This window comes from Podarcis melisellensis, assembly GCF_964234715.1.
Source record: "Podarcis melisellensis genome assembly, chromosome: 10".
NCBI lineage: Eukaryota > Metazoa > Chordata > Lepidosauria > Squamata > Lacertidae > Podarcis > Podarcis melisellensis.
In genome coordinates this window covers 62,394,096-62,422,082 of record NC_138542.1, presented here as the reverse complement: position 1 = coordinate 62,422,082, position 27,987 = coordinate 62,394,096, and the positions used below count along the sequence as shown (strand labels likewise).

At 44.3% G+C, this 27,987-nt stretch overlaps 1 protein-coding gene and 1 long non-coding RNA gene across 4 annotated transcripts in view; one reads left to right on the top strand and one right to left on the bottom strand.

Annotated features, from left to right (window-relative positions):
- The window catches only part of PDE3A (phosphodiesterase 3A), a 275,510-nt gene that overhangs the window by 210,590 nt on the left and 36,933 nt on the right, over positions 1-27,987 (bottom strand). The window lies entirely within an intron of this gene.
- LOC309378900 overlaps positions 20,307-27,987 on the top strand; it is a 485,967-nt gene continuing 478,286 nt past the window's right edge. Inside the window, exon 1 of the long non-coding RNA XR_014172270.1 lies at positions 20,307-20,466. This is a non-coding gene — a long non-coding RNA (uncharacterized lncRNA). The remainder of the gene's footprint in view (positions 20,467-27,987) is intronic.

Here is a 27,987-nt window from a genome sequence, read left to right as displayed (position 1 = left end):
TGCTTCCCCAGCAGTCCCTGTCAGCCCTCCTTCACCCGGTCCCACAACAAGACGACGCTATGGTTTTGGTGGAAGAAGCCAAAGGGGTCTCATCACTTCCTTTGGAAGGTTGTCTGAAAAAAGGACAGGGACCCTATGATCATCCTGATGCTGTGAGGGTCCCATAAGCCTCAGGCAACCTGTTCAATGGTTAAGGGTGATGGGAGTTGTAGTCTATGGAGGGCACCCCAACGGATGACTCTGACTTGAGCAGTTCTCTGGAGTCTGACAACATCTGGAGGGCCACAACATCTGGAAATCCAAAGGTCCTCATGTAAAGGGATGCAAGTTGGCAAGTCAAAAACTTTGATCTCTTTTGAAATGTAAACCACCCCTTTTAACTATTGAGATGCAAGCATAAACAGATCCGAGGTAGAGGTGGGAGGGAGCCAATTAGCTTTTACAACCAAAGAAGATTAGTATTATCCATACTGTGTTATTTTTATTCCACTTGGAAACCTGAAGCGCTTTCTTTTCCCCAACATGGATTGAGACTGCATTTTTTAAATTAAAAACAAACAAACATCATTTTTAGGGAATCGTTTCCATTGACCATTATTTGCACTTTTCACAAAAAATTATTAACCCACGGACAAAAGTTCAAGAACTCTTGATTATTATTGCCAACGTGCGAGCTGATTGTTAAGGGCGCCTAATTATACTTTTCCTTTATGATTTAATGCAGGCTGTGCCTACGAGGAGGAAAATACAACGTTATCAGAACACAACAGGAGAACCCAAGTTTCCTGACTTCACAAAGAGAAAACCAAACTCTGTGTCTGGTAAACAGCTACCTCACATGCATGGATCATGTTGTTCTGGGGTTTCCTTCATGGATCTGGACATAGACTGTCTTGAGCCTAGATTTCATCCCAGCCTCTCACCTTAAGGCTAAGACTGGGTTGGTTATCCACTCATCCGCAAAGTGTATTGGTCTTGGAAACACAGAGAATAATCTTCTATGTGCAGAACCCATTTTTTCACGAAATTAAAAGATGCCTGCTACCTGGGAGAAAAGCAATGACAAACCTAGACAGCATCTTAAAAAGCAGAGACATCACCTTGCCAACAAAGGTCTGTATAGTTAAAGCTATGGTTTTCCCAGTAGTGATGTATGGAAGTGAGAGCTGGACCATAAAGAAGGCTGATTGCCGAAGAATTGATGCTTTTGAATTATGGTGCTGGAAGAGACTCTGGAGAGTCCCATGGACTGCAAGAAGATCAAACCTCTCCATTCTGAAGGAAATCAGCCCTGAGTGCTCACTGGAAGGACAGATTGTGAAGCTGAGGCTCCAATACTTTGGCCACCTCATGAGAAGAGAAGACTCCCTGGAAAAGACCCTGATGTTGGGAAAGATGGAGGGCACAAGGAGAAGGGGACGACAGAGGACGAGAGGGTTGAACAGTGTTCTCGAAGCTACCAGCATGAGTTTGACCAAACTGCGAGAGGCAGTGGAAGACAGGAGTGCCTGGCATGCTCTGGTCCATGGGGTCATGAAGAGTCAGACACGAATAAACAAAAAAAATAAAATGATGAATACTATATGAGAAAGCTTCCCAATGCAAACTGGAAATTTCCAATGAAAATGAGCGGGGGGAATCCAGCGAACCCACACCACTGTATTCTACCCATCTCTCCCCTTAGCTGAGCATCCCCTCTGCCCTTCCAGCCCCACTGTAGGAGATACTTCATTCTCTTCCAACGTCCCAGATTATCAGGATACTTTAGTATTAGAATATTGGCAGTCAAACATAAAGGGCCTTCTTTCATCAGAGAAGGGTTTTCCAAACACATGGGTTAAATCTTTCAGAGGTCTTACAGGAAGGTCATACCGTCCCTCCCTCCCTCCCACCCACCCACCCCACAAAAAAGAGGGTACTCACTGTACTTCTGCTTTTGTATAAACCCAGCATGGTACTTAGAAAAAGGTGCCCTGATCGCACAGCTTCCAAGTGGTAGGTCATCACCCTCCTGCCTGCACCCCAGAACAATAGGGCATTCATCAAAAGTTAAACATTCACCCAAAATAAAATAAAATAAAAATTCTGCATATTGTCTGCCGCAGCAGATGGCTAACGCTCAACAACAAGAAAGGCGATTATCGAACGAAGAGTCCTAACACTTATTACCTTGTTCCTGGCTTGATCGGAGCAAGGCTGACATCAAAGAGATTATAAATCAGACAAGCATCCTCTATTCCTTCTTTGAGATCACATTCCCTTGTCCAAAAGGAGGACAGGAAGGGTGCGAAGACGCCAAAATCAAGGCTGCTAAACCCTCAAGGATTTCACAGCAGGATCAAAACTCAGCACAGGGTTTCAGGCAAAGGAATTCTTTCCCTCAAAGAATTCTGGGCTCTGTAGTTTGTCAAATGTTGCTGAGAGCTGTAATTCTGTGAGGGGTCAACTACAGAGTCCCCAGAGGGAGAAAATGTGCTTCAGATGAAAAGCCCAAAGGGGAAAGTGAGTTTGCCCAAATAGCCAGGCGTATCCAAGAGGCGTTACAAAGATGTCTGCAAACGTAGCATGAACGTTGCTGGCAACATCAACTCTGGCATGTGGGAATCCTTCACAGATGACCCCAGTGCCTGGAGACAGACAATCAGGTTGCGTATCCATTGCAGAGACCAAGGGCCGCTGGGAGAACCGCCATGGTTGATGCCTTCATCTGCCCCAACTGCAACAAAACATGTCTCTCCCATATAGGTCTCTACAGCCACAGCAACTGCTGTAACCTTCCAACAGTTTTGAATTCACCCCTGAAAGCGCACTCCTCCACTGTCTCCCAAGACAGGCAGATGCCAACATCCAAGAAGCACTGACTTGGATAGAAATACACTGACTGGACAAAGAGCCTCGCTTGCCACACGTGACAAGAAGCAAGTAGTTATTTAAAAGCCCCGAGAGAAGAATGGTTGAATTTTAGGCCTGAAATAGAGATGGAACGATATTATTTTCGGCTTTTTAGCTGGGTGGGGAGAAAGGCAAGGGAAGGCATGAAAGCCTTATGCATGCAGCGGACCAGGTGGATATAAGGTTTTCTCCATCTCTTACAACACTGGAATTTGAGGGCTTCTAATGAGATTCAGGCAGACAAAAGCAAGTATTTCTTTATGCAACTACGGATTTCACTGTCACGATTGTCTGAAACAATAGGCACCTGAATGCTGGTAATAATAATAATAATAATAATAATAATAATAATAATAATAATAATTTTATTATTTATACCCTGCCCATCTGGCTGGGCTTCCCCAGCCACTCTGGGCGGCTTCCAAAAAAATATTAAAATACTATAATACATCAAACATTAAAAGCTTCCCTAAACAGGGCTGCCTTCAGATGTCTTCTAAAAGTCTGGTAGTTGTTGTTCTCTTTGACATCTGGTGGGAGGGCATTCCACAGGGCAGGTGCCACTACCGAGAAGGCCCTCTGCCTGGTTCCCTGTAACTTGGCTTCTTGTTGGCAGTTGTAAGTGAGGAGAATGCTTCCCATAGAAATGTGCTTGGCTACTGTGTAAACAGAATACTGGACTGGATGGGCTGCTGGCATGATCCAGAAACACACTTTCTATATTCTTATGAGGGTGGGTAGCATGTAGAGGGTCGTCCAGAAGGGCCTTCCAAAACCTGAAGCCAGCACCGGTCTCGAAGCAAAATTAAGCTCCCCCACATCCTCCTTCCCTCCCTACAAGAACACCATCTGCTTGTCAAGAGCCAATGACACAGGAAACCCTACAGAAAGAAACCCAAGAGAGGATGTGGTTGCCTATCTGCGACGAGAAGATGCTCCTGATGCACAACCAAAAGATTACAATGACGAAGATGCGAGTGCTCGTGATGCAGCAAAACCCAACCTCCCTGCTCTAGGATGTGTTTTTAACCTCACCTTTTCTTTTTCATCAATGTGGACACAGCTTTCAAAAGCAGGACTCTGTGCTTGAGGGAGGAAGAGAGACAGAAGCCACATCCATGCTACACATTTAAAGCAGTCTGAGGCCACTTTAACAGCCTAGGAATCCTGGGAACTGTAGTTTGTTAGAGATGCAGAAGAGTAGTTAAGAGACCCCTGTTCCCTTCACAGAACTACAGCTCCCAGAGTTCCTTGGGAAGGGGGGTTGGTTGCTAAACCACTCTGGGAACTGTAGCTCTCGGCGGGGAACAGGGCTCTCCTAACACCTCTCAGCATCCTTAACAAACTACAGTTCCCAGGATTCTTTGCAGGAAGCCATGATTATTTAAAGTGCTACGATGCTGCTTTATATGTCTGGTGTGGATACAGCCAGAGAGACATAACTTCAGCGCTTGGAGAGGTAAAGAAACAGCTTCTTTTCTCCTTTTCAAGAAGTTGTAATGTTACTGCATTACAACTGCATCATTGCCAGCCATTGTGCTAGACAATACCACTTCATATTGCTTTTTTGGGGGGGGGGGTGCCACGTGACTGAATACACTCACATAAACACACATACACACATACAAGCTGCAAGAATTCTTGCCTAGCCTTCTTCATGCGCCAGTTCTGCAGGAGTGGTGAAATGATTTACACAGGGGACCATTCAGTCACAGTGACACCTCCCCCTTCACCCGCAGTCAGGTGGTACAGTCCAAGTACAATTGTACCACTTCTACTCTTTATAGAAACTAAGACTCAGAAACCCGACAATCCCCAATTCACTTATTTTAGATGCCGTTGTTTTCTGGCTCTTTCCATTATGCACTTGAAAGTCCCAAACGAAATGCATCATCATCATCTTCATCATCTTCATCACCAACATAAAAAGAAAATCCTCCTACATCATCCCTGCAATGGGATGCACTTCGGGCATCTGCAATGGTGAATATTCTCAAATAAAAATGTGTTTTATGGAAGAGTTTAAAGGAAGGAGGTTGGCTGCTGCTAATGATGATTTTGATTTTTTTTAAAAAAAGAATGTCCCCACTTTCTGGTATTCTGTTGTTTTTCCCCCCTGACAGGTACCTAAAATTGCCAGCTATTCACAGCCCATTCCCATTTAGGAAGCTCAAACGATAATCAGTAGGCAACTTATGAAGGGCAGAGGTTGTTCATAACTGACTGTGAAAGCAGACGTGTGCGTCACAAGCAGCGGCATTCAAGTGCTGCCTTTTGATTCCAACGTTTGCGTTTGTGAAACATGGGCTTCTGAGGGCATCAAAGAGCTGCAAGAAGTATACTTAAATATGAATGAAAGAGGGTTTTTTTAAAAAAGGGGGGGGAAAGAAAAGACTAAGGCTGCCAAGCTAATGCACACTTCGTCTGGGAGAAAGATCCATAGCCTGGTGAAATTTACTTCTGAGGAAATCTGCATAGTAAGTTGTTTTGAAATCACCTCTTGATCCATCTGAACAGAGAGAGATGAATTAAAAAAGCAAATGTTATTAGGACCATAGAAAGCTACCCAATAGGCAATGAGGCCTCTGGCAAGTCCAAGCTAGTGGCAAACTGGATCTAGGGACGGGGGAGAAATTTAGGTCAATTCACACATACAAGCGCAAACTTATTTAAGTGACACTTTCGGAAAGAATTCGCAAACCGAAACACACCAGTCTGTTGAAATCCACACTACTCTGAATTTTGCAGTGCAGTTCACCAGCCAAGGAATATGCACAAAAAAGCATGTACCAGGATGTGCATTATATTGCAGAAAAGTATATCCTTGCAAAAATGTGTATATTAGGAGGAAACTGCATACAAATACTATGCATAGGTAGAAATTTATACTAAAATGGTATGAATTTTCATTAGGATTTTTCTTTTTTTAAAAAAATTAAAACTGACATGAAAATGTGAAGGAGTGAACTTAAGAGGGGGGGGGGAGAGAAACTGACCCAAACCAAAACTAGCAAGTTTATCCATCCCTACCTAGGATATAGGAACCTTCCATCATTGCCCTATAGGCCTACTGAAAGACAAAGGCCTTGCAGAGCGTTATGCCTGGGCATCTGAGGGCAGAGTGCTTTGACAATCAATTCCTCTTCTCGGGAAACTCTGAACACTGTAACTCCATGCAGGGAACAGGGTTTCTTAACAACTCTCAGCGCCCTTTGCAAACGGCACTTCCCACAATTCTTTGGGGCAAGCTGTGATTATGAAAGGGGCGTCACAGTACTTTTAACATACAGGGTGAGGCCCGTGCCAGAGCAGAACCTTGCAGAAGCACCCTTCCCCGGGGTCAAGAGGGAGGAGAGATTTGTCGCTGGGGCGATGCACGAGCCTGTGTTTCTCTTGCAACAGTTTGACATCGGGAAAGCTGGGGAGGAGAGCTCACAGCAGCAAGGCCTGCCCTGCAGGCGGGCAGGGACGAGGGCCAGGCGGCCGCCACGCCAGACATCATTAGTCAGAGCTCTGCTGCTGCCTTCTGCAAGGGGTGCCAAGCCAAAGAGGTATTACGCTTCAGTGCATTATCCTGTTCTTAAAATTCTAGGCCTCCTACTGCTCCCATCCCTGCTCCTTGGATGAGTAGGCCAGAGGCTTCTCTCATTACTGTCCTCTCCCTCCGTTCCTTTAACACATCCTATGCCTGTCACCGTCTGCAAACGCATGGGTGTTAAAACCGCCGAGGCGTACTGCCCTCTGCTCTGTCTCTGGCTGCAACCCTCCGATCCCGGCCATCTGTTGCCAAGCAAACGAGATTGATGGCCAGAGTCTTTGGGCGCATGGCTAAGTGCCACTTATTGGCATAAAGTGGTGCCTTGTTGTTACTATTATTATTATCGTTTTTAATTCCTCCAATCCAGAGAATGGCAATGAGGTTTAACAAGGTTTGCTAATCAGCGTGCCCTCTGATTAACCTGCAATCCCAAGGCACCTTGCTATTCGGAGGAAATTGACATCAACCGTAATCATTTAATGTTTCCTGCCTACAAACATGTAGCCGCTTCCCCCTCCCCGTTCCCCTCCCTTCGCCGGAGTTAAATTAAGACAGGAAGACAGATACGAAGCAGAGCTTGGGCAGCTGAAATATTCACCCCATTGCCACCTGGGATGCAAGGAAGCCCCAATATACACCGTTGCAGCGAACAAAGTGTTCGGGTGAGAGTGCAGCTGGGGTAGGAGGGCAGTATTAATATTTCTGGTCAAAACTTCCAGGATCCCAGCACCACATGTGTGTGTGCAATTAAGAGGAGTTGCATGTAGGAAGGAAAACCACAAAGGCCTACGTAGCAGGTGCGTCTCCAGGGTTGTTGAGGTTGAACTTGTGCAGTGCTTTGAACACTGCTAAATTTCAGCATTAATAATGTAGTAGCAAAACACTCCACTAATTCTCTCTCACACATACGCACAACCTTTGCTTTTTTTTTTTAAAGAAGCTAATTCCATTAAAGCCTTTCAAAGGTGATTGTTTAAAAAAGAATGCTCAGCTCAACGTGAAATACAGGGCAAGGTTTTATCTGGCTTTAAGAGCCTCCTTTGGAGCACAGCACTGATTCAATGATGCAGTACATCAACGGGCCTCAGGACCGAATTAGAAAATAAACCCTGCAACAGCACCACAGGGCACTGAAGCACACACACACACAAGCATATTCCTATTTTCCTCCAGTGGTGTGGCCGAGCCAAACATTAAATGGTACATTCTTCCGGGCTGTAACAAAAGGAGTTGGCATTTACTTTGTTCGGCTGGAAACTGTTTATGCTTTCATTAAGGTAGGAGAGGTAGGAGTGCAATGTAATGATGAGCGTGTGTGGGCTTTTTTGGGGGGGGTGATTTTTAAAGCAGGCTCCAGTTTTACCAGCACAGCATTTCCAAGCTATGACTATTAAGCAGCAGCGCGCAGCCAGTGGCAGGAGCATGCACGCCTCTGATTATTGTCCAAAGCCATGCGCAAACACGCGGTTTGTAGGGGAAATTAATTTTTCACTTAAAATCCAATTAGAGAAACGGAGACTGATCCGTTAATTAAAACGGGGGGAAACGGAAAAGGGCATCACGACAATTGCTGCATGAAATGGAATGCAGACGTCGCCGTGCCGGGTGTCGAGAAGTCGGCGGATTGAGCAGGACGCAAGGATGCATGCGCCAGCCCTTACACGATGCATTTAACGCGTGGGTGGGAAAAGATAACTGGCCAGTAGGGACACAGGAAGCTGCCTTATTCAGAGCCAGCCCATTGGTCCATCTAACTAAGTATCGTCGACACTGACTGGCAGCGGTTTTTAAGGGCTCGAGAGGCAGGTCTCTCCCAGCTGGGGGATTGAACCTGGGATCTTTGGAACGCAAAGCAGACGCATCAAGTTATAGCCCTTCGCCCTTGGGACATGTTTGTCCCAGGTTGGACAGCAGATGGCTCTGGGCATGAGCTACTGTGATATGGGGAAGCCATGGTTCAGATCTCACCTATGAACTTGCCAGGCTGCCATTTCCACACATCCCACCCCATACATACATACATACACACACCTGCAATACGAGGGTGCAAATGAACACCTCTATATGTCGCCGTACAGGTGACTCAGATAATTAATGCAAAATGCTTTGGACATGCAAAAAGGGCAACATCAACACTGATGTTCATGGAGGCTGCGCAGCTCACAACGAATGAAACGCTAGTGGTGTTGTAAGACAGACAGAACACACAAACAAGAGATGGGCTTATTTTTATGCCTTCGCGTCACCAGGCGCCAATTCGGCCTCCCATCATCTGTTCCGAATCCAAGTCTCCTCAGTCTGTGATGCTCTTACCCCAGTCACTTGATATCCTTGGCATCTCTGGCCCCAAACAAAACCCTTTGCGCCACTGCTCCCCATTCCCAGGAGAGCCCCCAAACCTTCCAGCAGAAAAGCTGGATGAGAAATCAACAAATCTGTAGAAGCCGAAACCGAAAAATCACGATTCCCCTTTGCCCTGGAAGGACAAGAATGCCTTACAAAGTTACGCAGAAATAGATCACACTCCCACTCACCCCGCTTAAGAAACAAAAACCTAAATTTGTTGCATTTCCCATCACGAGCCATACCGACATGCATATTAACATTGAGCCACTTCCTGGCCTGTCCTTGACTGATAGGTGAACACAATTTTGTTTACAACCGTTTTTCCAAACTACAAATTATGCTGCTAAGTCATAATTAGACATTTTTAATTACGTTATTATTTTGCAAGTCACTCCATCGTCTTTTCAAACAGGTAGGGGGCTAAAATAAGTTGCATACATGCAGGTGCGTATACTGTATATAGGGTTGAGTGCAGACCTAATCATACTGAAGAGTACATGAACCTCAACCACCTTGCGATGGCTAGGACTAACGTAAACCCCAGAACTTGTCTTACCTCCCGAATCCCAGAAGCCCTCTTCATCCTTCCCCCTTTTTATAGCACATACTATTTTAGACACTCCTTAAAATATAGCCACTGTTCTTCTTGCTTTAACTGGTATAAGTGTTCCAACCCTCTGCCATATGCAGTGATGCACATTTACATGTCCAACTCTCTATCCATTTCTGATTAAAATATATTTATTTATTTGCAAGTGATTTACTGGATGGGGGTTGTTAATTTCAACATTTGCCGTGATGGTGCACAAGGCTGCAAACGACCAGCAATTCAACTTTTGAACAAGGCCATCAGATTAAGTTCATGAAACTTATTTTTTAAAAAATATATATTAAAAGTTCAAAGTTTACGTGTAATCTTGTGAGTGCAGTGAAGAGTCATTGAAAATGCTGGGGGCAAGGAGAGAAGAAGAAAAGGCTTTTTTATTAGCCGGTGGAAAGTCCATAGAGGTGATGGTGGACGAGCATCAGCAGAGAGACGGCGTTGCAAAACAGGCGCCTTAACAGATAAAGTCCTGCCAAAAGCAGAGGGAGAAATGCAGCAACTTAAAGCAGCAACCGTTGTGGGGATGGGGAAAAGAAAAATCCATGTTTAGTCAAGCGGAGCTAAGGAAAACGGACAGGGCAGAACACGCTGCTGCAGAGTGGAGTGCTTGCCATAACGCGGTCACAGGGCTGCTCCAGCTAAGTCACGTAGCCCAATTTTCTTTCCACTAAGCCCTGCAATTCGACACACACACACAGCGCAATAGGCGGTAATCAAGGCCACGACAACACACAGAGTGGCAAGTTAGCCTTTGGGCAAACTGTTAAATGGACAAGGCTTCGCTCACTGTGGCCTCCAGCAGCACATCAAATGAGGAAGACCTGATGGCATCGTGTGATCCAGCTCCATTGCACAGCGCCAGCTTGCAGCATGAAACACACTTAAAGCAATGGCATTTTTCTCTGCATCATGCATCCTACAGGAAAGAGTGAAAGGGTTTTGGGAGCTCCCAGGCCCCTGGTCAGCAACAGTTTTTTCTGGAAGCCTGAGAAGGAAGTAAAAGGAGCATAAGGATGGGGGGGGGGATTTAACTCAGTTCTCGTTTAAAGGCGAAACTACCTAATTCACACTTTCTGGAACAATACGAGAACAGAGACATAGCCATCTTTGGAAATTTGCACTTCTTCAAATTTTGCAGTGCAGTTCTCAAGTGAAGTAATGTGCGTTCAAAAAATGTGCATACTGGGGTAAAATCTGCATGAAAATGCATATATTTGTGAAAGCGGCATACAAAACTGCATTGCATTAGGGAAAATTCCTTCGCAAAAATGTGAATATTGGGCACAACGGCACACAAAGATTAGGCGAAATTTGCACTACTAAAGTACTGGTGAATTTTCAGGAGGGATTTGTTCTCACATATTCGCAAACCGATGTGAAATCGTGGAGAACTGAACGCAAGGCTGGGAAAAAGACAAAGTGAGAGGGACTGAAATTGACTAATTCGCCCGCCACCTTAACAACCACCCACCGAAGTAGCAGTAGACCCTTTCCTCACACATTTCCCCTCAGTTTTGGCAACTGAAAGGCCACACAGAGCTTCTGGAGGGGGGGCGAGGCAGGGAAAGAACACACTTTCTGTGAAGACAGCCCCAGGTCAGATCCTTGGAATCTGAATGTAAAGAAAGGGGTAGACTCACCAAAGTCTGGAGAGATAACTGTCAGTGAGCTACATGCCTTCATTCATGCTATGTGTAGAATATTGAAAATAATATTTATCCAAATAGGTATCATGCATTGCATAGATATTCTTTCTATTCAGCTCCAGGAATTAGCTCCTTATTACCACTGTATGAACTGCATCTGCTTTCAAGGCAGTCCCTTGACGAATTTTCCAGGCTCTTCCTCCAAGAAATCCTACCAGCTCATTGTTTATAGAAACATCACATAAATAAATACTATTACAGATGCAGACATACACACACACCGGCAGGAACCACTAACAGCATGTTCCTACAAACTTGTGTAAGTTATGCTGGGAATTATTGCCTTAAAATGGTGTTAAGGATTTGGGAGGGGGTCTCCCTCCCCCTCAACTCTAGAAATTAATAAATGAAGGAAGAAATACCAGCTGCAGAGGAATGGCCATACAGGGCCATTGAGAGACATTGGCAATGAAAGAGAACTGCCTGCCCCTCTTGCCCTGAGGTGTGAATAGAGACGATATTTGGGAGGTTACCAGGGTAACTCGGAGTGAGATGAGAGGAAGAGAGCCCTGAGCAAGGGTTGCTGGGAAGAAGGAGGGGTCGAAAAAAGGGAGAGACTGGGAGAGATGCCTTGGGCTCCAGGGCTACACTGCTGTGCAGGACAAGTCCCTCTTGAAATGACCGTGCTGTAAGATCTGGTCTCCCTCCATGCGGACTGAATGTGTAAACAGGTGAATAAACCCTATTTCTTAAAGCTACGAAAGGCTCTACAGTGGCTCAGTTCTCCAAAGGACCACAGACCCTGGGGGGTAAGTGCATGGAACCCCATGGGATTTTGCCACAGCTCAGCACAGAGAGGGGGAGGATCCCAAATTTTGTTAACAATAGGATCTCTCTCTCTCTCTCTCTCTCTCTCTCTCTCTCTCTCACACACACACACACACACACACACACACACATACACACACACACACTCATGCATAAAAGCATCTTCCTGGGTTGGATGGGCTGCCTTCAACCCCAATGATGCTTTGTTGTAGTTTAGTCGTTTAGTTGTGCCTGACTCTTCATGACCCCATGGACCAGAGTACGCCAGGTACTCCTGTCTTCCACTGCCTCCCGCAGTTTGGTCAAACTCATGCTGGTAGCTTCGAGAACACTGTCTAACCATCTCATCCTCTGTCGTCCCCTTCTCCTTGTGCCCTCAATCTTTCCCAACATCAGGGTCTTTTCCAGGGAGTCTTCTCTTCTCATGAGGTGGCCAAAGTATTGGAGCCTCAGCTTCAGGATCTGTCCTTCCAGTGGGCACTCAGAGCTGATTTCATTCAGAATGGAGAGGTTTGATCTTTTTGCAGTCCATGGGACTCTCAAGAGTCTCCTCCAGCACCATAATTCAAAAGCATCAATTCTTCGGTGATCAGCCTTCTTTATGGTCCAGCTCTCACTTCCACACATCACTACTGGGAAAACCATAGCTTTAACTATACGGACCTTTGTTCGCAAGGTGATGTCTCTGCTTTTTAAGATGCTGTCTAGGTTTGTCATTGCTTTTCTCCCAAGAAGCAGGAGTCTTTTAATTTCGTGACTGCTGTCACCATCTGCAGTGATCATGGGGCCCAAGAAAGGAAAATCTCTCACTGCCTCCATTTCTTCCCCTTCTATTTACCAGGAGGTGATAGGACCAGTGGCCATGATCTTTGTTTTTTTGATGTTGAGCTTCAGACTATATTTTGCGCTCTCCTCTTTAACCCTCATTAAGAGGTTCTGTAATTCCTCCTCACTTTCTGCCATCAAAGTTGTGTCATCTGCCTGTCTGAGGTTGTTGATATTTCTTCCGGCAATCTTAATTCCGTCTTGGGATTCATCCAGTCCAGGCTTTCACATGATGAATTCTGCATATAAGTTAAATAAGCAGGGAGGCAATATACACCCTTGTCGTACTCCTTTCTAAATTTTGAACCAATCAGTTGTTCCAGTCATGTTTATGAACAGGCAAGTTCTCGCCCTGATCATGCACCACTTCCTCTTCCCACCTTGCCCCATTTGGAACAGGGAAAGAACACGAAAGGGGCACGCTTGTCCTTGACGAGTGCCGGCTAGAACATACAGTTGTCATTTATCTTAATTAGATGGAAGGTAAACGAGAAGTCCCTCGGAAAGAAGCAGATGGGACACTTATCAGCACGCACATTCCGTCCCAGCTGGCAACTGTTAAGTGCAGAGACGTATAGGTGCTGTTCACACCCGTCATAACGCACCAGCGGGTTGGTGGTTTTTTTTAAGAAATAAAAAGTGCTGAGCACTGCTGAAGGCAGTATTGATCACATACACAGAGGCAAGGATCTCTTTGGCATCAAGCAGCCTGACCCCCGCCTAGAAAAAGGAGTACATGATGTGTAATGGCTTTAAGGGTTGCTTGTGTATAAGTTACCGCCTCTGCGGGCTAGTTTGCCTGGTTAAGCCGTTTCCCTCTGGACAGCCCTCCACTCCGTGGCTGTTCAGTCGCTGGCAGAATCCGTCAGTGGGCGTTTCTTGAACCTCTTCCAGCAAAGAAGTTCTTTGACGCCAAGTCGCCGCCTACTTTCCCTGCACGAAAGTCTTCTGCGCAGGGTGGGCGTAGGCAGCGGAGGAGTTGTGCTCTCCTCGCTGGTCTCCTGCGAAGAGTCCTGGAGCCTCATCTCCGCTTCCCCCATGGGCCCCCCTCTATCCCTGGTGTAGCGCTGATTATCTTCCCCAGCCGGGGACCTCCCTCTCTCCCTGCTTGGCCCCTCTCCAGCATCGCTGCTGAGTCTCGCCTCCTCTGCTAGCTGCGATGGCAGTTCCCTGACATGATGGCATCAAACCCTAAATCGAGACACTAGATGTCTACTTGACAAGACTGGGGTCCCCAAGGCAGACCCCATGGGCACCACAACTTCTTTTTGACATCTCATGGTGCTTTTGCTAGACCCCTGCCCCATTATTATTATTATTATTATTATTAGTAGTAGTAGTAGTATTTTAAAAACAAGACATGAGAAGAGTTGTACCCAAGTGCTGCTTGGGAGGGGATTGTTTGCTGGGTAGCATTTCCTACTCTCCTTTTTACTGTTTTTATTGGTGAGCTAGGTAATTTTGACAATTTGGAGGGAAGAGTTATGAGCATCAGAGGTGCCAGCTTGAATAAAATATTGGGGGGGGGCAGGGCAGGTAAGTATCACTGCACATAATTGATCACAAGATGTGGCACATGAACAACATTTGAATGGCAATGTCCATCAACTTGGGGGAGGGTCCCCTCAAATATTTTATTGCGGGGGGGGGGAGAGAAATGATACCTCTATACAGTGGTACCTCGGGTTAAGTACTTAATTCGTTCCGAAGGTCTGTATTTAACCTGAAACTGTTCTTAACCTGAAGCACCACTTTAGCTAATGGGGCCTCCTGCTGCTGCTGTGCCGCCGGAGCATGATTTCTGTTCTCATCCTGAAGCAAAGTTCTTAACCTGAAGCACTATTTCTGGGTTAGTGGAGTCTGTAACCTGAAGCATATGTAACCCGAGGTACCACTGTATTATTTTTAAAAATCAAAGCAGTTGACAACAATTATATCTATATATAAGAAAGCCACACACAAAATTAAAAATCAGACCATCAACTACCTGTTGTGGAAAGATCTGTTCTTACTTGGAATCCCTGTGATCAGACCACAAACGTGGTCATTCCTCACCTGCCTCCAGAAAGCTTTGCATCAACTAATGAAGCTACAATCCTCCTCCATTCAAAAGGAGCTATTATAAGCCTGTGAAGAGGATTTAATTAAATCAGTTTCACTTTCCTGCCAAACTGTACCTGCGCCTTTGCCAGTGGGATGCTGTAAGTTATTTCCTCCCACTCTCAACTTTTTCTTCCTTCTTCCTTTTTTCCCCTAAGCTACCACTTCTGTAAAGTTAAGCAAACTCGTCACATGGGTTTCTGGTTGCATGCATACGGTGCATTACTATGTGGCCTTCCCATTAGAAAATAAATTCGAGAAACAAGCAGAATGAAGGCCTCATCACTCAGGAGTTTTCTCCCTGGGACACCAATTATTTCATCCACAAAAATATATCTTAAAAAAACCCTGGATACTAAAAATAAGCAAACAAACAAATGGGAGCGTCCTCCATCTTCTTTCCCAAGCTGTGTTTAGTAAGGCAGAAAAAGCTGGACAACTTTTTAAGTCAAAGATTCCTAAAGCTCACGGCCGCTTTTGGGTCACCAAAAAGGAAGGTGACACACGTCTCCCAAACGAAACAAAAAAACAGAGAACAGAGGGGAACAGAGATCTGAATAAAATTTGCACATGCTAATTAGATCCATTGTTTGTAGTAATAACAGCACTGAATAGAAATCCAGAGTGTGCCCATATTCTCAAGGGTAATGTGTGGTGATTTCTCACCCCATTTTCTCCTTAAAGCAAGAGTGTAGCAGCTCAGCCTGGCCCAGAAGGTACGAAGCTGCTCCAAAGGTATTGGGAGAAAAGCCTTCCAATACTTTAATAATAATAATAATAATAATAATAATAATAATTTATTTATACCCCACCCATCTGGCTGGATTTCTCCAGCCACTCTGGCCGGCTTCCAACAAAATATTAAAATACAATAGTCTATTAAACATTAAAAGCTTCCCTAAACAGGGCTGCCTTCAGATGTCTTCTAAAAGTCTGGTAGTTGTTGTTCTCTTTGACATCTGGTGGGAGGGTGTTCCACAGGGCGGGTGCCACTACCGAGAAGGCCCTCTGCCTGGTTCCCTGTAACGTGGCTTCTCGCAGCAAGGGAACCGCCAGAAGGCCCTCAGCGCTGGACCTCAGAGTCCGGGCAGAACGATGAGGGTGGAGACGCTTTACCTGCTCTGCCTTCTTCGCCGGACCATCTGAATACCCAGGAATATCAATGGAATAGGAGCCATTTCATTCAGTTCCCCTTGAGAGCTTTTTCCCAAAGAGGACTGCTCTCTGATCACACTCGGTAGTACAGGAAATGAAGTATTCAGCATGTGGAATGGTTTTAGAGCAGGGAAACGTTTTCATCCCGAGGGCCGTATTCTCTTCTGAGTAACCTTCCAAGGGCCACATTCAAGTAGAGGGCGGAGACAAAGGCAAAAGAAGCTGAAGCACTGAGCACACCTTTGTACAGTCAACTAGTTTCTAAATACACCCCTCTCTGTTCTCCAGCTATGAAAGCACTCGCATATCCGCCAACATTTCTCCGATGAAAACAGGGACGTCTTATTCCATAACAACAACAACACTCCATCCATCTGACTAGGTTGCCCCACTATGGGCGACTTCCAACATATGTGAAAGCATAATAAAACAATAATTCTTTAAAAACTTCCCTATGCAGGGCTGCCCTCAGATGTCTTCTAAAGGTTGTATAGTTACTTATCTCCTTGGCTCAGGGGTCGCGTAACTCCATACCCTCCAGCATTTCTCCGATGAAAACAGGGGCATCCTATCAAATCAGAAACCAGGATGGCTTCTGTAAATCCAGGACTGTCCTTGGAAAAAACAGGGACACTTGGAGGGTCTGTGACAGTGACGTGTGGCCAAAGGTGCAGACAATCAGCTACAAATTCAATCTAAAAAGCTATGCCACTAAAAGCAGCAAAGCCCCAAGTTGCACAGTGTGTGCCTGGCTACAGGTGTAGATGTGGCACCCGCAACAGCTTCTCTCATTTTGCAAATGTGCCCAGAGGCCCCAAAAGGGTTGCTGACCCCTGTGTTACGCCACTGGCTGAAGACTCAGCTGCTGTTTCATCCAGGATGTTAGAGGAAAGGCTTTTTTGCACACTGTGTAGCTATTTCTCTCCTCATGGCCATAAACAGCTGGATAAGAGTGTCATTTTCAAAGGCAGCGTGCTCTGTCTCTCCTTACTCAATGAATAGGCATTACTTCCCCTCCCCCCGGCCCAGGCACAAAGCAGAAAACAGCAGTGGTAGCTTCATCCCCACAGAGGTGGCCATGCAAATCATGCAGAATGGAGCTCTTTGTATAACAGACATTTCTTTTCTAGAGTTTCGGTTTCTTTTCTGCCAAGTCTTCCCTAATAACCATCTGAGGCATGTTTATGGCTATCAAATGGAAGACTCAGATCAGCTGCTGTTCACCGTTACACATTTTCTGGCCTGATCCTTGGTGATTTGCGGAGTCTTATTTCAGAGGCTTCCCCCCTTCTAAAGTCACAGTTCCATGTGGGGTCTCCTTCTCCTCCAGATGTCTTCCTGCCCTGTGCAAGAAGGCATCTGGAGGAGAAGGAGACCCCACAAGGGTCCAATGGAAAGGTCTACAGTTTAGTGCATGGCTTCACCTCATAGGGCCAATGCGCTCAGACCACACTGAAAAGTGGGTGCTCATGACTTTAGTGCCCCAAAATAATAATAATAATAATAATAATAATAATAATAATAATAATAATAATAATAATTATTTATACCCTGCCAATCAGGCTGGGTTTCCCCAGCCACTCTGGGCAGCTTCCAACCAAAGATTAAAAATACATTAAAACATCAGTCATTAAAAACTTCCCTAAACAGGGCTGCCTTCAGATGTCTTCTAAAAGTCAGATAGTTGTTTATTTCCTTGACATCTGATGGATGCTTCTTGCACCAGAAGGCCCTCAGAGTTGGACCTCAGTGTCCAGGCTGAATGATGGGGTTGGAGACGCCCCTTCAAGCATACTGGACTGAGGCCATTTAGGGCTTTAAAGGTCAAGACCAACACTTTGAATTGTGCTTGGAAACAGTCAATGAGGAAAGAAGTCATTGTATCATAATATACCCCAATTCTGCCACAACTGAAATCCAAGCAGTGGAGATGTTAGATGCATCTCAATTATTTCTCTAGGCTGCCTATAATTTGATGAACGGCCATTGGGTTTTCTGAAGTTTGAATCACACAGCCTTATTGTAACAGTTGCATTAGAGCATGGTGCTGATAACACCAAGGATGCAGATTTGATCCCTGTATGGGACAGCTGCATATTGCTGCACTGCAGGGGTTCTGAACTAGATGATCTTCGGGGTCTCTTCCAACTCTACAGTTCTGTGATTCTAAGTGGTCTTTTTTGTAGGCATCTGGGTGTCCAACTGGGAGAACTGCTTGCCTAGATGGCTCACTAGCCTAACCCAGCAAATTCTTACATTGGTGCAAATTTACACCACTTGGCATTCAGTACAGAGCTGTGCACATGCAAAGCCTATTCCAATAGAAAGGCATTCCAAGTGGATCAGTGCGCCATTCAGACAACAACTTGTTTAAATTTACTGAGACATTAAAGGAAGAACTTGCAGAAAACATGCTGAAATCCTCTGAGGTGTGCAGGGATTAGAGTATTGCATTAAATGGGGGGGGGACTCAGGGTCAAACCCCAGCTCAGCCATGAAAATCCCTGAGCAATCTTGATTCAGTCACTTACCTACCTCACAGGGTTCTTGTGTGGGGATAAAATGGGAGAGCTATGTACCATATTTTTCACTCCATAAGACGCACTTTTCCCTCCTAAAAAGTAAGGGGAAATGTGTGTGCATCCTTTCCCCCTCTGAAAACTAGGTGTGCCTTATGGTCAGGTACGCCTTATGAAGCGAAAAATACAGTAGGTTGTCTTGAGCTCCTCTGAGAACAGGCAAGCTATATATGTAATAAATATAATAAAACCATGTGCGAGAAATTCCACAGAGGTGTAAGGTACTATTTTGTTGATCAGGCAAGAGGAGAAGAACGGGCCTTGAGCACAGTAAGTTATCTGTTGCTAACCTATGTCCCAATTTGGGATGGGGAGAAATTTGCCTCAGTTCTCATTTAAAGGCACTCGGACGTAATTTGCATTTTCCAAAATGATTTGAGAACCAAAACGCAGCCGTCCTTCGAAACCCGCACTTCTCCATACTGCTCTCCAGCCAAAGAATGTCATGTATTACTAGGGCAGAGTTTACATATAAATGCATACATTGGTGACAACAAGATACAAGAATGTATTATATTGCAGTGAAACTGCAAAAATATGCAAATGAGGAGGAGAGAAATTGTGCTAAAATATAAGTAAAATTTCATGAGCTTTTTAAGAATAAAAATCCAGAAGCCGATGTGGAAATGCAAGGGAGCAAATCCGAGGTTGGAAAAATAAGAAACCAATTGGCAATGTAAATTCTTTGAAATGATTGAATTAGCAAAAATGACAGCAACAATTAGAATGCAGTCTAATCAAAATCTCAAACAGGAATGGAAATGTGTAGAAGAATACATGACCAAAAGATGCTCTAACAAGAATTTATTGATATGTATGGACTGATTTCACAAAGCTAAGTTAAGCTAAGCAGATATATAAGACTGAATGTTTAATTATTAAGATACAAAGTTACAATCTCAATAATAAAGTTACAAAATAATAACAAGGAAGCCACGCACGGGTGGAGGGAAGAACACAGGGCAAGAAGTAAGAAATGGATAAATGTTGTTACATGATGAAATGTGAAAATGTGAATTTATGAATATAATGTATCAATCTGTAAAGATTTCATATATGTATTGCAACATTAATAATAAATAAATTAAGCGGGGGGAGGAAAAATAAGAAACCGAATTTGACAGATCTGTCCAGCCCTATTCAACAATCAAACCCACAAGAAACCCTAAGAAAGCAACAGTTATTTGGGATGCCTCCTGTATTTACTTGCTGCAAGAGAAACCTAGCAAGAGAAAGAGAGAGGGTATGCAAATGATCTTCCAACGACCCGTTCCTCTGAGCTGCTATACCAGCAAATCAAGCAGCGATGGAACACCACACATCTTTGAACTGGGCTGAGCATTACAAGTCTCTCGCTGCCAAACATGACGGGGAAATCCCAGGGGCCTTTTTGCACGGGTACCTAGTAATTTCATGCTGGGGCCTAGGAATTCAAAATATTTTCTGAGCTCTAGCCAGGCCCAGGAATTTGATGCCTACTTGCCTGGGAAAATGAGATATATTATTTTTTTCCAGTCCAGCTACCAAACTTTTAAACACTGATCCTCATTAATGAAGTCTTCCTAGGCCGTAAAGGTGGCTTTGGAGTGGGGGACACAAAAAACAGAGGAACTTTTACATAAGGTTGAAACAGCAAAGAGTGTGCTGGACAGAAGAAGAGTGTGGCACTCAGGGAAAAATCAATAGTAGTGGGGGGGAGAGAAAATCATATGAAACTGTTTCAGCACAACACAACTTTGTTTAAAAATGATTTGCATGCTTATATTGAAATCAGTATTACAAATTATTCTGTTACTGGAGGAAATGTCCTGGAAATGTTAAAACGAGGGTGAATTCATGGTACTTTGATTCCCATATTTAATACAAAAAAGGAAGAAAAGGTTTTCTGCTTCCTAGCACACGTGGAATTTAAGGTCTTTTTAAAGGAAGGGCTGTTGCTCAGTGGTAGAGGATGTGATTTGCAAGCAAAAGGTCTCGTGTGTAATTGCTGGCAGCTCCAGGAAGGAGGACTCTGAGAGACACCCTGTCTGAAATCGTGGAGAGCTGCTGCCAGTCAGAGCAGACAGTACTGAAGTAGATGGACAAAAGATGTGACTCAGTACAGTGGTACCTCGGGTTAAGTACTTAATTCGTTCCGGAGGTCCGTTCTTAACCTGAAACTGTTCTTAACCTGAACCACCACTTTAGCTAATGGGGCCTCCTGCTGCCGTTGCGCCGCCAGAGCACAATTTCTGTTCTCATCCTAAAGCAAAGTTCTTAACCTGAGGTACTATTTCTGGGTTAGCAGAGTCTGTAACCTGAAGCGTATGTAACCCAAGGTACCACTGTATAAGGAAACTTCCTAAGTTCCCAAACCACTGCTTATACTAACCAATTGGGCCAGTTCGCACATAACGGCAAACCAAACAATTGCTTACCACGAATGAGCAAGCGTGATGAAACATTCATCTAGAGAGGAACGTTCAGACACTTCTCTCCTTCCTTGGCCTTGCTGTGCTACCCAGAACAAAACAATGGTTTGGCTTAGCACTACCCAGGCTGTTGCTTTATCTCACTTCCAAGTAACCCAAGCTTGTTCTTGTTTGGTGAAGAGAAAACCACAAGCCAAGTTCTCCACAGTGCTAAGCAAACCTATAGCTTAGACCCTCTGGCTTTCAGCAGTGGTAGGTTGAAGAATATATCAGCTGACCCATTTTCTTTGTAGCATGGCTTGAGTTCAAGCCATAATAATAATAAATTTTATTTATACCCCGCCCTCCCCAGGCATGCTGTAAAGGAAAGAGCCAAGCAGGGCTGCTGATCAGCTGACTAGTTCAGACTTCAACTGCTAATTTCAGCAAGGGCTGGCGGTGCCACAGAGTTCCCCACGGGGATGTCCACAACACAGCTGAGCCCAGCGGACTTACTGTCACTTTCAGCAGCAACAGCAAGCCTCCCTTGCCAAGGAATAATCAGGAGCACACATCAAGGCTCCAGATAGTTCACTGACAGCCACTTCTCAACTTGCCCAAAACCTGACACCATGTATGTAGCGCATGGTTTGAGGGACAAGGCCTTGGTGGCCCATATTGGTACCCATGCCTGGCCAAATTAAGCCTATGGGACTGAAGTTTCCTCATGCCTGCTACAGACCATCACCAAGTCAGTGTTAGAAACTCAGATATGTGGAAGAATGGGGAAATCCCAATGAAAGAACAGTGGCGAGAAAAACTGATGAGCTATGCGGAATTGGCCAAATTGACATATAAACTGTGTGATAAGGACAATCGTGACTTCAAGGAAGAATGGGAACTTTTTACAAATTACCTAAAAAGACAACAAAATGATCTGGACTCCTTGGCAGGTTTTGAATAAACATCCACAAATTTATGAGTTGAACATTTGAAAGATAAGGCACAGATATGTACAATTTTATAACATGCAGAGAACAATATGTGTAAAGAAATCAGAGAGGGGAGCTGAGGGGAGCCCTTGGTTGGGGGGGGGGAGAGGGAGGGATGGTGGGGGAAAGGGGGAAAATAATGTAATTGGTTATTTGGACTGATAATTTCTTATGCTGAAATTGTTTAATAAAAATATTTCTTTTTTTAAAAAAACTCAGATATGTAAGCTAGGCACCAAATAAACCCCTTAAACCAGGGTTACAGTCGCCGAAACGGAATGCTTTGTTGCCACTTGGGAGCAGAGATAGTTCAAAAGTCGTATTTTTCAATATGACTTTTTGGTTTCTGAAATTCATTCTGATTGTGCACAGACAGAATTCTACAGGATGTTTTGTTAAGTGTGTGGAAACAGGCAAGATCCCCAGGCATCAGGTGCCATCCTAGCGCCCAGGCATCCTCACTTGGTCGAGAGTGGCCAATAGCCAGGAGCAAAATGTGCCTTGTGCCTGGCAAATTTTGAACGCTGCTAGCCCTGTCCAAAGGAGGAGCTGCAGAAGCCAAGAAGAACTTCTTTACACCAACAAGACAAAGCTATCCAAGTGCTTCCTGACTCTTAGACAGCCTTCCAGACCAAGGCTGGTCTTCCTGGCTACAGGAACATGCTCCCCTGCTGCCTTTGCTTAACACCACTTAAAAGCAACAGATTTTAGCTTGCCATAGCATCTGTGAATATACTTCAGTCTGTATTGCACGCAGATCTCCCCCAAAACAGGAATGGAGAATGCCGGCAGCTTCAAACAAGGTTGGACTCCAATCAGCCTCAACCAGCATGATCAATGGTCAAAGCTGGATGGGAGCTGAAGATTCCACATCCTTGTCTTAACGTGCTGAGTTAAAGCATCAGAAACATTTCTTCTTTTTCTAAGGTCAGCTGCACATGGCCACTAACCAACCATTAGGTTTAGCAAGACCCTGGAATTTATAGACACTAGACAATAATCCGCTAGCAATCCCCATGCAGAATAAACACAGCAAACAGATACTACAGCAGTCCAAGCTGAAAACCAATAGAAACTGCATCCATCCTTAATAATATGTGTAACCTTCTTAACCTAGGTTTATGAGCATATTTTTGCATATACTTTACTTCTAGGTAAGAAGAGGGTGATGTTGTGCATGTAACCGGCTTCTAGAGGAGGAGAAAAAAGGAATGTCTTGTTTTCTAGAATCCTAGAGTCTGCTAGGATTCTAGAATGTACTGGCATTTTTTTGATGCTTTCAGGTTATCAGCAGAACAGACAGACTCCCGCTGAAGTGTAGTGTCACTTCTCAGATTCCACATAGCACACTGCTGAGATAAATGTCAAACTTCTTGAGGAGTTGTCAGGTACTTGAAACTGTCAAACATTTCACCAGAATATTGTCATCTTGCAAACAGGCAAAACGGCAGTGTTTATCCAAGTCTGCACTCATCCAATAATAGGGAGTATATGAAGCCATCACTTTTGAAAAGAGCAGAGTGGGGGGTTGGGATTATTAATCCATTGGTCTCCTTCACCCCAGTCTCTCAAAAATAAGGGCAGGGATAGTCTGGCCATGGTGGTTCGTGCATTGGTAACCTCAATATTTGATTACTGGGCTTCAGGGTTCTACTTCAGTCTCATCCAAAAGCTCCAGTTGGTGCAAAACTTTGCAGCAAGACTGTTGTTGGGGGCCAACGACCGCCAGCACAGAATTCCAGTGATCAGAAGCTTGAAGCGGCTGCTCGTATGCTACTATGAGACTTGGGCCCTTCAGGATTTAACCTCCTTCCGTCAGGCCTGTAAGACAGAGCTATTCTGCCTGGCCTTTAATTTGAATTCAGCCTGATCTTTTATTTTCCTTCTCTTCCTTCCCTCTCCCCTTTTATGAAGATCACCCGCTCTGACACCCCACAGCTAATTCTCCCCTGGCCTCCTCACTGGCCCAAGTAGGACCAATTCAGCCAGCTAGCCCTGGGGATTATTTAATTGATTTTTGAATTTTATTGTTATTCATGTTTTTGTACTGTGTTTTGTGCTGCTTTTAAAATTAAGTGTTTTTTAAAGTGTTTTAAATTTGTTGTTAGCCGCCCTGAGTCCGGCTTTTGAACTGGGAAGGGCGGAGTATAAATAATAATAATAATAATAATAATAATAATAATAATAATAATAATAATAATAATTACTACTTCTATTATTATTACCAGACCAGGTTCAAGGTTCTGGAATCAATCTTCAAGCATGCCCCCTCCCTACTGAACCTTTCTTCTTTTCTTTTCCAGTAGACATTTTAACTGAGTTCTGATGGTCCTAGAGGTTCAAAACCCCACAGGGGAGCGTGGTCCTAGCAGTGTTTGAAATCTCCCAGGCACCAGGCACATTTTGCAACTGGTGAAGGTTCAATCACGACCACATTGGGATCTCTGGGTGCCAAGTTGGCATCTGACATCTCTACCTGACAGGCCCCTTCAGCTTCCTTAAGCAGAAGGGCATATTTACTGCATTAATAACCCACCTTCTCCAAGGACTACATGGTTCAGCCCCCTCCTCAGTTAACCACCACAACGACCCTGTGAGTTAGGTTAAGAGGCTGTGGCTTACTCCAAAGTTACCCAGTGAGCTTCATGACTGAGTGGGAATCTGAACTCTGATCTTCCAGGTCCTAGCCTGACACTCTAACCCTCAGCTTTCCAAACGGTGTGTCGCCACCCATTAGTATGTCAGTTGCAGGGTGTAGGTGTGTCGTGCAAATGCTCCCTGTGCTCCTCCCAGGGCTGGAAAGGGGTTAGTTTAACCACAAGCTTGCTAACAAAACTGAATTACTGTATCGCAAAATGATGCGTGACTAAAAAGTGTGTCACCAACATGAAAAGTTTGGAAAGCTCTGCTCTAACCACTACACCACAATGGCTTGCAAGAGAACTTCTGCTATGGACAGCATTATAAATTAAGTAGGTAAATAAATATGGGGAAAGCAAAAAGTCATTTAGAGATCTGAAATGTTTTCCTTTTCCTTGAAGCTTGAATTTGTTTTATTCTGGATTGTTTTAGTTGATGTTTTAATGTGTTGTAAACGACTTTGATATTTTTTCTTTAAAAATATCTAGTGGTATAGAAATGAAATTATTATTATTATTATTAACAATAAATTTCATCGGGGAGAAATGGTGCCTATATTCTGTTGTGGCGGCCATAACCTAGGTTTAGGGTGCCATTTAGCGATTAACTTACATACCTGAGTTTCTAACACTGGTCCTCAGTCAATCACAAAGGCTGTGCATACATCATACATGATACTACAGTTCGTTAAGGGTTCTGGGAATTGTAGTTCTGGGGGAGTATATTATAGTTCCCAGGATTTCGCAAGAGTGCTTTAAATGTATGGTGTGTACACAGTCACAGACAGCCACACAAAAGATGGCCAAAATCTAGCAAGCTTTTGTTATTTTTACTGTGGAAACATAGTCTATGACTGAAAGGAAAGAAAGGGAAAACAATGTGCAATGGGAATGTATGCATGTGAGCAAGAAACAGGAAGAAACCGCACTGTTCTTTTAAAAGTCATCTGACTTCGTCCGTAAGTAGCTAAGACCTTTGTTTTGCTAGACATCAAAATACGGCAGAGAACAGATCCTAGTCTCAAAAAAACAGGAGTAGCCTGTTTATTCAAATGTGGCAAGGTGGGGGGTGAGGGCTCGAAAGCCAAAGAGAGCCAGTTCATGTGTGTGTCTGCAGGCCTGACTTTTATTAATGCAATATTTCTGCTAACAGCCTCCTCTATGTAAGGCATCTGCAAAAACTTTGTATTGTTAACTTAATAGTGAAAATCTAATACAGGTTCTATTTGAAATTTCCCATTAAGCTGACGTCAATAGAGGGCCGAGAATCAGATTGTTATGACCCAGACCATGAAACAGACATTCAAAGTCAGATGGTTTAAATTTAACCATCACACAGCAGTGAGAGTGTTGCACCACTTTATCGGGTTTTTCTAGATGCTGCCAAGGTACATTTGGCACAAAAGGGGACTGGGGAGGGTATTAAAAATTGTACTTTTTGTTAGGGGGGGCAGGGGAGAAGAAAGTCACATGAGAAGAGGAAGGATTGGAAATACAGTTAAGTCTGCCTGTCAAACAAGCAGATAAGGATGGCAGAGTTGTACCACTGTCTTAGTTACTGTATTTACAACAAGCGCTTGGAATTATTTGTGTGCTGTACAGCAAGGTTTAAACAGATAATTCCACGCCTGCAGACTCACACTCTAAATTTGGTTATCATTGGACAAGTGCTTTTGCAGAAGCTGGAAACCCTAAGGCACTCTCTCCAGCAAAGTCGTGATAATGTTTCTGCCTCACTTTATACAAATGTACATTTTTCTCTTCTAGGTGTAAATTATCGGAGGGCAGGGTAGGGAGATTGTCCCTGAAAGTTTCCAGAGTGTTTCAGCTTGAATGGCGGAACACAGAAATGTGCGATATTTAGAGTCAAACCCTTGGCCCACCCAGTTCAACGTTCCCCAACGTAGGAAATTGGGTAGGAGAAGGTTGTTCTGGTGCAGCTTTGTCCACACTGATTGGCACACTAGGAGGACTTTCCCAGTGGTACCTAGGCATGCTAGGGATCAAACCTGGTGCCTTCTGCGTGTGGCGTCTCCATGGAGATGCAGAGGAAGGCACCAATTGGCCTGCGCCCACAACATCATGAACAAAACTCCTCCCATTTTTGTTAAATTGAAAAAAAGAATCAAAAGATAACATGAAGGATGCTGTACACAGAGAGAAAATTTATGAGCCACTACATGGAGAGAGACGAGAACTCATCCAGCATTCAAATTTAGGGTATCTAAGTTTGCAATGCCACTTGCAAAGCCAGGCAACTCTCAATTTAGATGAAGCTGTTGCAACTTCTCTTGAAATTCGATGTCCATCTTCATCCTTAACTTTACTTCCCCATAACCAATAAAAGTCACCTTTACAGCTCTACTGGGGTGGGGTTTTGGAAAATGGAAGGGCGCCCCAGTTAGAGCAAAAAGGACCAGAATTCTTCACTAGACTCAGCTGAGGGTTGGTTGAATCAAGCAGCAAGTTTTTCCTTAGCTTAGAACATTGACACTAAAGATTGTGTATGTGTGTAGTTTTAATGCATGAACCAAAACAACTACAGCAAGTCCACAAATTATGCACACTTTACTTCTGCAAATTCAGCTTCATGTGTTAGGCAAAAAACCTTTTTTAAAAGGGGGTGAACTTCCAGGAAAAAAGACATCTGCAATCCCACCTGCCACTGAACCCAATTTCAGTGGTTCTTGAACGGCTCCATTTTTGAACATTTCGGCTCCTGAATGCCAAAAACCCAGAAGTAAATGTTCTGGTTTTCGAACCTTTTTCGGAAGCTGAATGTCCAACGCAGCTTCTGCTTGAGTGCAGGAAGCTCTTGCAACCAATCGGAAGCTGTGCCTCGGTTGTCTAACGTTTTAGAAGCCGAACGGGCTTCCGGAACAGATTACATTTGACAACCGAAGTTTGACTGTACACAGTTTTGGCTTTAGGTGTGATGCCCAGAATCCCCCGCATAAACTGTGGGTTTCCACATCAGAGTCCCTGCTCCAGAATCCAGTATGTTTCCTCACCGAACTGAAGAAGATTTCTGCATGACTCATTTAGCAGCACACACTCACACAGTGGATTTGATTTCTTAAGAAACCAAAACTTTGTTGTAGTAGAATCCAAGAGTCAAGCAGAGTTTCGGCTCAGACCTTGAGAGATTTGAAGATTATGCACCTAGTGAAAACAGAAGCACGGGGTGTCCATTGGAAGTAACTTCACTTACAGCTTTTTGCTAGACTGATCTAGTGGAAATTTCAATTACAATAACCTGAAGTAATTAAGTGGACCGGGAACGACTTTTGCCCCCGGGGAAGGGATAAAAGAATAATACTTCCTTGAATGAACGGGAACGAATCCAATGCTGGCACAAGTCTGCAGGACTGGGCGTCGTAATATTGAAGTCTCACGCAAGCAGCGAGGCTCGTTGCTAAGAAAGGCGAAGAAGATAAGAAAGGATAGAGACTT